The 11673-nt window shown below is 37.2% G+C and overlaps 1 long non-coding RNA gene across 1 annotated transcript; it reads right to left on the bottom strand.

The window, feature by feature from the left end:
* Nucleotides 1-652: 652 nt before the first annotated feature.
* On the bottom strand, nucleotides 653-7983 carry LOC144371649 (uncharacterized). Its single transcript, XR_013431601.1, has 3 exons — nucleotides 7899-7983; nucleotides 4583-4631; nucleotides 653-778 (listed from the first exon to the last, which is right to left on the bottom strand). It is a non-coding gene; the product is annotated as an uncharacterized LOC144371649 (long non-coding RNA).
* Between the last annotated feature and the right edge of the window lie 3690 nt (nucleotides 7984-11673).

Below are 11673 nucleotides of genomic sequence, written 5' to 3'. Positions count from 1 at the left end.
TATGAGCTAACATTAATCAAATGTCTACTATGTTCCAATAATTTTATATACTTATCTAATTTCACCATTATAATTTAATGCTCACAGTAATCAAGTGCAGTTAAATCTTATACTGAAATTAGAGTGGAAAGTTAGCAAGAAGACTTTGTGGTCAAAATGATCCCTGAAAACTCCTTAGGAAAAGTTTCACACTGGTCAGAGATTTACCTTCTCTTAGTAATCTCAACACAGCCATATTTTTCTTCAGCTTTGGAATAGAATTTCGATTTTTGCTTTTCAGTTGAATGTGAGATATATTACAATATACTGTATATAAAATATGTATAATTAAAAATATATTTAGCCCAGTGAGATTCTTATACTTGGCAGCAAAAAAGGGGCCAAAAGAGGGTGCAGCCACACATTGATGTTTCTTATCACACACTTATTCTGGATCATAGCATACTGAGGAAAAAAGGGGAAGAATGATATTTTTTCTTTATTATTTTTTTACCAAGATCATATAATTGCATTTGTTCAACTGTGCATATGATATGACTACATTAGAATGATCTATTATTTAGGGTAAGCTAGGTTATGCTGCAGAACGAACTAATCCTGAAGTCTCAGTGGCTTAACCAGTTTATTGACTTAACCCAATGAAGGCATATTTCCCACTCACTCAAAATGTGAAGAGTGACTCCTCAAGGCAGCAGTCCTCCATGTGGAGACTCAGCAGTTCAGACTGTTTCCATCTGTGCCTTTGCCATCTTAGCTTGTAGCCTCTGTCATCAATTCTCTAGAGGCAAAGAGAACCAAAAGGTCACACACTGATTCTTAGATGCTTTTGCCCAGAAGTGACACACATAACATGCTTACAGTCCATTGGACAGAATAGGTGCCTAGCATCTTCAACTTCAAAGGGTCTGAGATATATGGGGGAAGCACATATATATTCAGAGGGAAGTAATTGTCTCTGCCATAAATTGTTAATTTATTTAATGAGTGACCCTATAGGAAGGGAAGTTTTGCTGAGTAGAAATGTTTGATACTAAAAACTAAATGAGGATCATGCCCCCAGACAAATCATTTTCCCACAGTGAATATTCCAGAAGTAGGTATAATGTAGGAGTAGGAGCAGGTGTAAGGAATGTGGTCTGATTCAGAAAAAGAAATTTATTTCAAATGATAACATGTTATTCAAAGATTTGGGGTTTCAGGCAATGTGGTCTCATAGACCAGGTGGGAAGAAAGTGGTCAGATATTGAAGTGAAGAGACAGAAGAATACTCTGCTGGGTCACATTCAGATTCTGGGATTGTTGCTTTGGACTCAGAAAACTCTCTATGAGCACTATATTAGGAAAAAACATATTTCGGAGGGGTATGAGCTGCCTTTCTTTATTGAGTTTATATGGCAGACTAATCAGCTGGGACCTAGTTGGGGTATATAGGACCATAGGTTCAGGGAAGATATATAATACCTTGACAGTAGCTGTTATATTAAATAACTCCTAAATTGCAGTGGCCCCACCCAACATAATAAAATGTTGATGGGGATGGTTTTTAGGGGACAGTCTGCTCTATAGAATCAGTCAGGAACCTCAGCTTCTACCTTCTAGTGGTTCCCTATTCCACAGGGACTTAGAATACTCTGCATCCAGCTGGAACACGAGGAAAGAAAGAAAAGAGAAAATATATACTACTGGAAGTGCATATTACTTCCACACGAGCCAGGGACAAGCACTAAGGTATTTGGCCATATCTACCTGCCCTAAGGGAAATGTACTCTAGCTATGCTGCCAGGAGGAGGGGATTTATTTAGTGAAAATCTTACCAATTTCTGCCACAACCAATATGAACAGAAAATTATTGATCTAATAGAGGGCTCAGTTCATGCCCCAATGGAGATCAAGGAACCAGAGTCCAGAAGAGCCATAATAATGCTGCACTACTTCACATGGGACATGGCTTTAGAGCAGACAACACGGAATCTTTGGTACACACAGACCACAATTCTTTGATATTAAGCCAGCAGCCTTTTGGGGGCGAAGAGATGGCAATAGAAGGACCCTTAGAGTTTTAGCAGGTAAACAGGTAAATTATTTTGGAGTATGAGAATCTTCTTGATATAACTTCAGCAATGGTCACAGAAAAGATTAAGGGAGAATCTTCAGCAGTACCAGGCCACAAAAGACTCCTTGATGATGTGCTACCAATAGAAACCCAAGACATTGGAAGAATTTGTATATCTGGGATAATAATAATAGCTAACATTTACTTAATGCTTACTGTGCATCAAAAACTGTGTTAAGTGCTTTACCTGCTCCATTTATCTTTATCTTCACTACTACTGAGAGTCAGTTCCCATGGATGTTTTGCATTTCTGCATGTCTTATAGAAAGAGGCACTGATTTTGTGTCAGACTATCTTTTCAAGGATATCTGTATTGAAAATAGCCTTGAAAGACAGAGTAGTAGCTCCCTCTGAAACAGAGGGCAGATTTGTTTGCTCTCCAGGATTAATAAAGAAAATGTTTCCTTTTAGAAAAAGATTGGCAAGGTTTGCTTTCAGTCCCTTTAAAAGATTGGAGTTTTCTAAGCTTGAGGTTCCTCATCTGTGACACAAACCCACTATATATGCAACATTTACTCCTGCCCAGCTTGAATTGCTCCCTTGGGGAAAGGGGATAAGTTTCATGCAAACATGAAGCTTGTGCTGCCTGTTGTATTGTGAGCAATAAAGTCCTCTATGTCTGATTCAGGAATATCATGTCTTCTACCTGCCTCTATAAGTATGTGACAAGTTAACTAGTTAGCTTGAAAGTAGGGTAAAATCTTACAGCATTCACAGTTGTTGCAAAAACAACCTCATGATATATATAGATAATAAGCACTATCCATATTTTATAGATGGAGAACTTGAGTTTTTTTAAAAAAAGTTTTTATGAATACCTTATAGTTATACATAATTTGTGGAGTTCATTTTGATATATTAATAAATGCATATAACATAATTTGCTCCACCTTTCCCTAGTACTTCCCTTTTCCCTCCCCTCCTCCCTCTCCTTGGTCCCCCAGCACTATTAAAAAAAAAACAAAGGAAGAAATTGAGGTTTTTAAAGGCAAAGGACCTTGTCAAAATTTACATACTTATTAAGTGATAGAGAACATAGGTTTGAATTTAGGTGTCTCAGGGATTAGGAATTATAGCCAGAATTTTTGAATAATTAAATGAGCAATTTTTCAAGTTAAAAAAAACACAGGTAATATAATGTCTGATGAATGATAATTTAAGATTTGTTTTCTTCGTGACTATGGCTGAGATAATTAGGTGAAATATCCTTCACATAGCCTCAGAAAAGGAGGAAGAATATTTTCCTGCTGAGACTTTATAAATGGATTTTTATGTCTGCTATCATTAAACATGCATCCAATAAGAAAAATGACCAAGGCCAAATGCACTTATTTTGAAATTTGTCTTTTTGCTGGTAATGCAAGTTTATCCACAGAGAGGGAGTCTTCTCAGTTCAGACTTTACCACATTGACTTTAAAAGTTGAATATATTTAGGTAGTTGTGACCAGTGAAACAGCTTGGTAGCATGGTGGGCAGATATCATTGCTCCTTATTTGAAGGTGTGATATGAAAAACATAAATGCTCCTGTCAAGGACTTGCCTCCTTAGTGTGCTCTAAGATTGTTGGGAGTTATTTTCTGGGCAATTCTCTTCTGTGTGATCAGCATACCTTGAAATACCCCTTTTTATTTCATGAAAAATTTCACCTTTAGCCTTAAAAGATACTAAGAATTCAGATCCTCTCAGCATTTACTCTATGAAAAAAACTTCCTTCAAGTCTGTACATGTGTCATTGTGACTTTGAAAGATATTTGGGACTTTTGTAAGACACTCAGTGCCCTGTTTCTTCAGATTATTTCCTTCCTTATCTGATTTCTGCTTCCTAGAACTTAGGTATAATAGCTGGAGCTCCAATATCTATCTAGGTCCAGAGGACAATTGTCATAGTGGAAACTTGAGCTAAAGCAGTTTCATCAAGGGCAGTTTTGGTGGCTTAGGGAATGAATGTATTGACATAAATTTTATAGGAATTACAGTTTACTGCACTAAATACACAAGATCTATTGTCATCAAAAGTTATAAAATTGATGTTTGTGAGCATCTTCTTAAGTCTTTTCAGTTTCTCATGATATATAGGCTTGAGTTGGTAGCAAAATAATTTTGCCATGTCTCTGATACTCTTTTATATTCACTCTGAATCCTTAGTTTTTTTCAGATGATATGAGAATTAGCTTGCAGTTTTTAGCTGCATTTTCTTACTATGCTACCATTGACATCTTGCTGTATTGTTCACAGGTTATGAGATAATGAATAGGCATCAGACACGCAGCACATTGTAGCTATGCAAAGAGTGGTAGCCTGGAAACTCTCACATTCAGTTCCCACAAGATCCAGAGACCGTGCATACTTGTTAATGATGGTGAGGCAGAAAAATAAAATCTCAGATTTCTTTTTTATTTGTTCTTTTTAGATATACATGTCAGTAAAGTTTATTTTGACATATGATACATACATGGAGTATAACTCACCATTCTTGTGATTGTACATGATGTGGAGTTTCACTGGTCATGTAATAATCTATGAACATAGGAAAGTTACATTTGAGTAATTTATTTCACTATTTTTCCAATCCCATCCCCCATCCTGCTTTCCTTCCCTTCATTTCCCTTTGTCTAATTCATTGAACTTCTATTCCCCCCACCCCTGTTGTGTGTTAGCACCTTCATAACAAAAAGAAGATTCCACCTTTGGTTTTTTGGGATGGGCTTATTTCACTTAGCATGATAGTCTCCAGTTCCATCCATTTACCAGCAAAAGTTATAAACTCATTTTTTTTTTTTGGTACTGGGGATTGAACTCAGGGGCACTCAACTACTGAGCCACATCTCTAGCCCTTTTTTTTTGTATTTTATTTAGAGACAGGGTCTCACTGAGTTGCTTAGGGCCTTGCTTTTGCTGAGGGTGACTTTGAACTCTTGGTTTTCCTGCCTCAGCCTCCTAAGCTACTGGGATTATAGGCATACATTTCTGCACCTGGCTCATAAACTCATTTTTTATACCACATTTCTTTATCCATTCTTCTGTTGAAGGGTACCCACATTGGAGCCATAGCTTATTATTCTTATTTTTTAACTCATTTATTTCTATCCTGTTTGATTTTTTAAAATTTTTATTATTAGTTGTTCAAAATGTTACATAGCTCTTGAATATCATATTTCATACATTTGATTCAAGTGGGTTATGAACTCCCAGTTTTACCCCATATACAGATTGCAGAATCACATCGGTTACACATCCACATTTTTACATACTGTCATACTAGTGTCTGTTGTATTCTGTTGCCTTTCCTATCCTCTACTATCCCCCTTCCCCTCCCCTCCCCTCCCATCTTCTCTCTCTACCCCATCTACTATAATTCATTTCTCTCCCTTGTTTTTTCCCTTTCCCCTCACTTCCTCTTATATGTAATTTTGTTTTTCTTCTTTTTTATTATTAGTTGTTTAAAACATTACATAGTTCTTGACATATCATCTTTCATACATTAGATTCAAGTGGGTTATGAACTCCCATTTTTACCGGTATACAGATTGCAGTATCACATCGGTTACACATCCACGTTTTTACATATTGCCATACTAGTGACTGTTGTATTCTGCTACCTTTCCTATCCTCTACTATCCCCCCTCCCCTCCCATCTTCTCTCTCTACCCCATCTACTGTAATTCATTTCTCTCCCTTGTTTTTTTCCCCTTTCCCCTCACTTCCTCTTATATGTAATTTTGTATAACGATGAGGGTCTCCTTCCATTTCCATGCAATTTCCCTTCTCTTTCCCTTTCCCTCCCACCTCTCGTCCCTGTTTAATGGTGATCTTCTTCTCATGCTCTTCCTCCCTGCTCTGTTCTTAGTTGCTCTCCTTATATCAAAGAAGACATTTGGCATTTGTTTTTTAGGGATTGGCTAGCTTTACTTAGCATAATCTGCTCTAATGCCATCCATTTCCCTGCAAATGCCATGATTTTGTCATTTTTTAGTGAAGAGTAATACTCCATTATGTATAAATGCCACATTTTTAAATATGTAGCAGTATCCCTATAGTACGCTCTTTTTGATTTTGTTTTCACAAAAGGGATGTATTTTATCTATAATAGATTTGAAATAAAGGATAACTTATATATGATCTTGGTCAATACATTTTTAAAAATAACCTGTGTAAAATTTAAGGACTTTGGAGACTTCACATGCAACTCAGAAAATGCCTGAATTGTAAAAACATAAGAATAGCAGTGCAAATTGAGTGTCTCAGAGAAGATAAAGGGGAAGTAAGAGAATGGACATTAGGTAAATGAAAGTCTCCCTATTTCTGATGAAAACAATCAAAGGGAAGTGTGGTTTAAAGTGCAGCATTAAGGATTTAATTTAGACATAAAGGAGATTTTTTTTAATAGTCCTCCTTGTTAATGATTGGACTGGCTTATAATGGGAAGGTGTGGAACCTCATTTCCCAAGAGCTGGTTTGAGGAAAGAAGGAACTTTATTGTCACAGTCTTCAAAAGTTAGATAGAATTTTATCACTTTTGACTTTGTTAGATATGGTTATTCTTGGTGAAATATGCTTTAAGCCTGTTTATATTTCCTATTTATCCTGTAGGTTTTGTCTTTGCTTGGGCCATTTCTAGAAAACTAGATGATATGTGTTTAGGGAGAATGAGAGATGGAAGGTAAGCCGACTGTTACACCATTTTTTTTTCTTTTTGGGGCACTGGGGATTGAACTTGGGGCACTCAACCACTGAGCCACATCCCAGCCCTATTTTGTATTTTATTTAGAGACAGGGACTCACTGAGTTGCTTAGTGCTTCAGTTTTGGTGAGGTTGGCTTTGGACTCATGATCCTCTTGCCTCAGCCTCCCAGGTTGCTGAGATTACAGGCATGCGCTGCCACACCTGGACAACTGTTGTACTTTTGTCCAGATATGTAGGGCTGAGGCAGTGTAAAACTGTTACCCTATTAATTAGGGGTAAGATGGGGATTTTCACCATGGATTACACCTTGCTCTATTTTCTTTAATTTTCACTTATCATTACTATATCTATATTTTTGCTTCTTAACTTCTTTTTAGCTTTCTTAGGAGAAACACTTTACCTTTTAAGGATGGTGTGAAAAAATGTTTATCATCTCCTTATTACACTGCCTGTAAAACTGGTATAGCATTTTTTAGCTTGATAAATGCATTAAATTTACTTGTAAATTAGAGATATTCATATTACAGATGGGTGTGTCATGAGAGAGTAAAATCTCTGCTTAATATCATAAAGTCTTGTAGGATGCTTAAATTTAGCCTTTCTTTTTTTTTAAAGAATTCTGAATTTCTTGATTTAGTATTCAAAATTTTACATTGCTGAAGGACAAAAATAGAGCAGAATATATGAGCAAACTGATATTAACTCATTTGCTGGCTCCTGCTCAATCTTTTTTCTTCCTCAAACAGCTCAAGACCCACCTCCTCCACCTCTATGGGGATAAAGTGAAGGGTGGTGATCAGATTGGGTAAAAAGATGGCAAAAGGAATTTCCAATTCTTTCAGAACACCTCAGTTCATGTTGGCAAATCTTATATTTTGATAAAATTTAGGAGAAAAGTTTGGAATTCAATAATTTTCATTTTATAAGCTCTCCATTTTCATTTTTACCTCGGATCTGCTTAAGCAGTATATTCCTCCAACAATTTATTGCCTCTTAAGGCTATGAATTCAGAGGGCTGACAGTAAATCTGGACAAGCTCTAATATGCCTTGTGCCAACTGTAATTTAGCTGGTCCTTTGAGAGCTCAAGTTTTTTATTACCATAAATATTCTTCTGCTTCCAGGCGTCTCCCTGCTGACAACGTCTCCCAATTTCGAATCCCGACATCTTCATTTCAAAAGCCTGAAAATGAAACCACAAAGGTCAGGTTTCATTGTAATTTCAGGCTATGGTGAAAAAAGACCAGGTTCCTTAGGAAGGAGCTGCCACCCACTGCTTGCTTTGGAGAGCACAGGGTTTGGGGAAAATGTCACCATGCAATTCAAGTGAATGATTGTACCTGGCACTTGGATCATCCAGAAATATTTGGTCATATTTCACAGTGTCTGACTTTGTCACCACAGAAGGAGGAGAAAGACTTTAAAGAGGACTTTGATTTAGCATACATGAACACAGCATACTTCCTACTTCTGGAATGTCCTTTTCTCCTTTATAATGATAACTCTCAACTTTCAGATCTTATCTCAAGCAATACCACGTTATCTGACCTCTTAGTTCCTTGTGTTTACCTGCAGAACATGGATAACAAACAAACAAAAACAACACAAAAATATTCTACATAGATAATAATGACTTCTACCTCAATCATTGAGAAGATTAAATGTGTTAGTGCATTCTGCATACTTAAAAGAATGTCTCACACAAAGTGATTTCTCTACCATGGTAAGCTATTATTATGACCTCCATCACTATAATAGCTAAGGCTGTCCAAACCAGGCACTTTACATGATTTACTTGTATTTTCTTAATCTTTATGGCAGTCCTGTGAGGTCAGCATCACTTCATTTATGTTCTATAGCAGAAGAAACTGAAGTTGGAATGGTAACTTGTTCAAGGTCACATAACAAGTCAATGATGCACCCAGAATTGAACCTAAGCATTTAAGCTTCAAAGCTCATGTTCATGAGTAAAGCCACAGAGAAAAAGCTATGTAGCAGATGCTATTGCTGCTCTACCCATAACTTGTCATTCTTACTACTTCAGGACACATTGGCCAGACTCCCAACTCCCAGCACCTGCATTTTGTGGCTTGAGGGCTTCCTCTGGCCTCCAAATCCTACTTTATTACTCATGTGGAAGACAGAAGGTGCCAGGGAATCAAAATTCCCCGAAGCTGTCCTCAACTAATGATTTTGGTGAGTTTATGGCTAAATACCCATCTTCCCTTGTGCCCAGGTGGGACAAATCTGGAGCATACTGTACCCTAGCTCCTGGCTCCAATTGTCTACCATGGTGGCTTTTCATTCTTTAGTACCTTCCTTCTGCTCTCTGATTCACTTCTATACTCCTATTGTTTGCTCTGCCTCCCAAGTAACTCACTCAAATATCATTTCAGAGTTGGCTTCTGTCATGAACAAAATTGAAATAGGCTCATTCAATGCTAAGATTCCATGATTCTAAAGATGTTGGAAGTAGAGAGAAGCAAGGGAATAGCTGGAATCAGACAGAAGGAAGAAGGTATGTGACCACCCAGGTATTTGTCCTGTGAGTACACAGCAAGTTTTCTCACTATTAAATTTGGAGCAGGATGATTTTTAAAAAAAATTTTGAGAGGGGTCTATCCTGTGCATTCTAGGTAGTTGAGCAGCATCTCTAGCCTCTATCTATTAGAATGCCAGGGGAAACACCTCTGCTACCCAAATGTCATATATTGCAAAATACGCCCTGGGTAGGGGCAAAGTCACCTCCAGTTTCGAAACACTGGGTTAGAGAGATAAGACTGCTGTTTTGTGTTTGAATGACATACTGTCCCAGCAGGTATTTATTCATTCAAGAGGATTATAATGATATTAACATTATTGGATACCCATGTGCAAGGCATTTTACCTGTTGCTCTTCATACTGTGTCTCATTTGGTCATCACAGCATTTTATTACTTTCATTTCACAGATAAGGAAAATGAAGTCATGAAGATTAAGTGCTTTTCCCATTATCATAAAACAAGTAAAAGATGGACCCACAGTTCAAATCCAGGTCTGTCAGGCTGAAAATTCATGCTCCCTCCACTATATTTCATTTATTTATTCATTAATGCTTCTATATAAGAGATATTGATTGAGCACCTATGAGGTGTCAGGCATTGCATTTGGTGCTATGCATACATAAATGAAAAAAACATGGTCTTGCCTTGAGAAGCAGATTATCTAATGTGGCACTGTCCAAGAGAACTTTCTGTGATGATAAGGATGTTCTATCCTGTGCCCAGTAGGTAGCCACTAGCTATAAGCTGCTATTGGGGCATTCAAGTAACAACCAGGAGGCTAGCTAGCATGGCTGGACCAGAGTAAGAGGGAGAGGTGAGAAGAAATACAATCAGAGGGGAAGTTGGACATCAGATCACACAGGACTCTGGATTTCACTCAAATATTATGGAATCCCTTGGAGGATTTAAAGTGAACTGATTAATGTCTTAAACAATTATAAGAGAAAAAGCAAAGAAAATAGGTGGATAGTTATTTCAGCAGTTTGAGGAGATGATGCTGGACTGGACTAGTCACTTTAAGAGGTGAGACTAAGTTGGAATTAAGATTATATTCAAAGGTAAAACCAACAAGATTTGCTAAGAGTTTGGATGGAAAACTATGAAACACAGATGAGTCAGGAGGTGCTTCCAAGGATTTTGGTGGAGCAGGCATACAAAATGCTCTTTGACCAGTGTCCCCTCTCTCAGCCTGACATCTGGCTTCACCTCTGACACTCTTTGTTTCCATGCATTATGCTCCAGTAAGAGAGTAATGCTAAATAACTTGTGCTATTTACTTGCATTTGCCAGGTAGGTGTGTTCTGAAGGGGCTTCTCTTTCTGGAAGCTCTTCCCCACTTCTTGAACTGCCTAACTCCTAGGCATCCTCCAAGAGTCAATTCCAGTGCTGTTTCTTCTAGAAACTTTCCTTGAGATTCCTGATTACCTTTCTCCTCTCCTTTGTAGAATTATAAACCAACTCCTATCTTTGAACTTAACATTGTGTTCATGCATCTGCAAACCTCATCAAGCTGGAAGCTTCATGAAGGCAGGAACTATGTTTTATTCATCTTTGAAAAATCCTACTTTTTGTTCATCTCAAATTAGACACTAAGATTAAGACTTGGTCACAGATAGGTTATGCCAGGAGCCACATGGAACAGGTAAGAAAAGTAAGACAGGAAAAAGAAAAATTTAAGAAAGAATATGTTGTTATTGTGGGAAATTAGAGCTCAGTCCTGTTGAAGGTCATCTTAACAATTATATGTAAAACACCTTAGAATTGCCCAAATCGAGGTATGGGAAGCTGGAATATTTACCCACTAACTCTCTTCCCTGATGGATAAGTGATTACCTTTAGCATGAAAACCCTGGTGTCCTACTCATGAAATAAGGAAATTTTGATAGCTGTAGATACAGTTCTTAGACAGGGAATTAGCTGTTTCATGTGGGAGGTGACTGTTAAGAACTCACAGGTGGGCCAAGCTTACACTAGATGGGGCATCAACAGCAATGGTGATAACCCTAATTCTTGGCTCAATGTCTGGTGCAAAGTTGTGGCTCAAGATATATTTCATACACCAAAGTAAATGCAATCAAACTGTGCTAAGTTTGAAGAGTTAATCTGAAAAAAACCATTTTTTGATATTATTTTGTTAGAAAGTGTGTTATAAATTTTAAAAAATATTACAAATAAACTCTTAGAATATATAAATATCCAAAATCTGAAAAATACTTGTATACATTTTAGAAAATTATGTTTTCTTCTTATTCTTTGAACTTAAAAATGAAGACTTTGCTTTGTAAACAGAACACTGTTATGATTTCAGTGGATGTAGTGATTCTTATGAGGAC

Source organism: Ictidomys tridecemlineatus, chromosome X (assembly GCF_052094955.1).
Source record: "Ictidomys tridecemlineatus isolate mIctTri1 chromosome X, mIctTri1.hap1, whole genome shotgun sequence".
Classification (NCBI taxonomy): Eukaryota; Metazoa; Chordata; class Mammalia; order Rodentia; family Sciuridae; genus Ictidomys; species Ictidomys tridecemlineatus.
This window is presented reverse-complemented; position numbering and strand designations above follow the sequence as displayed.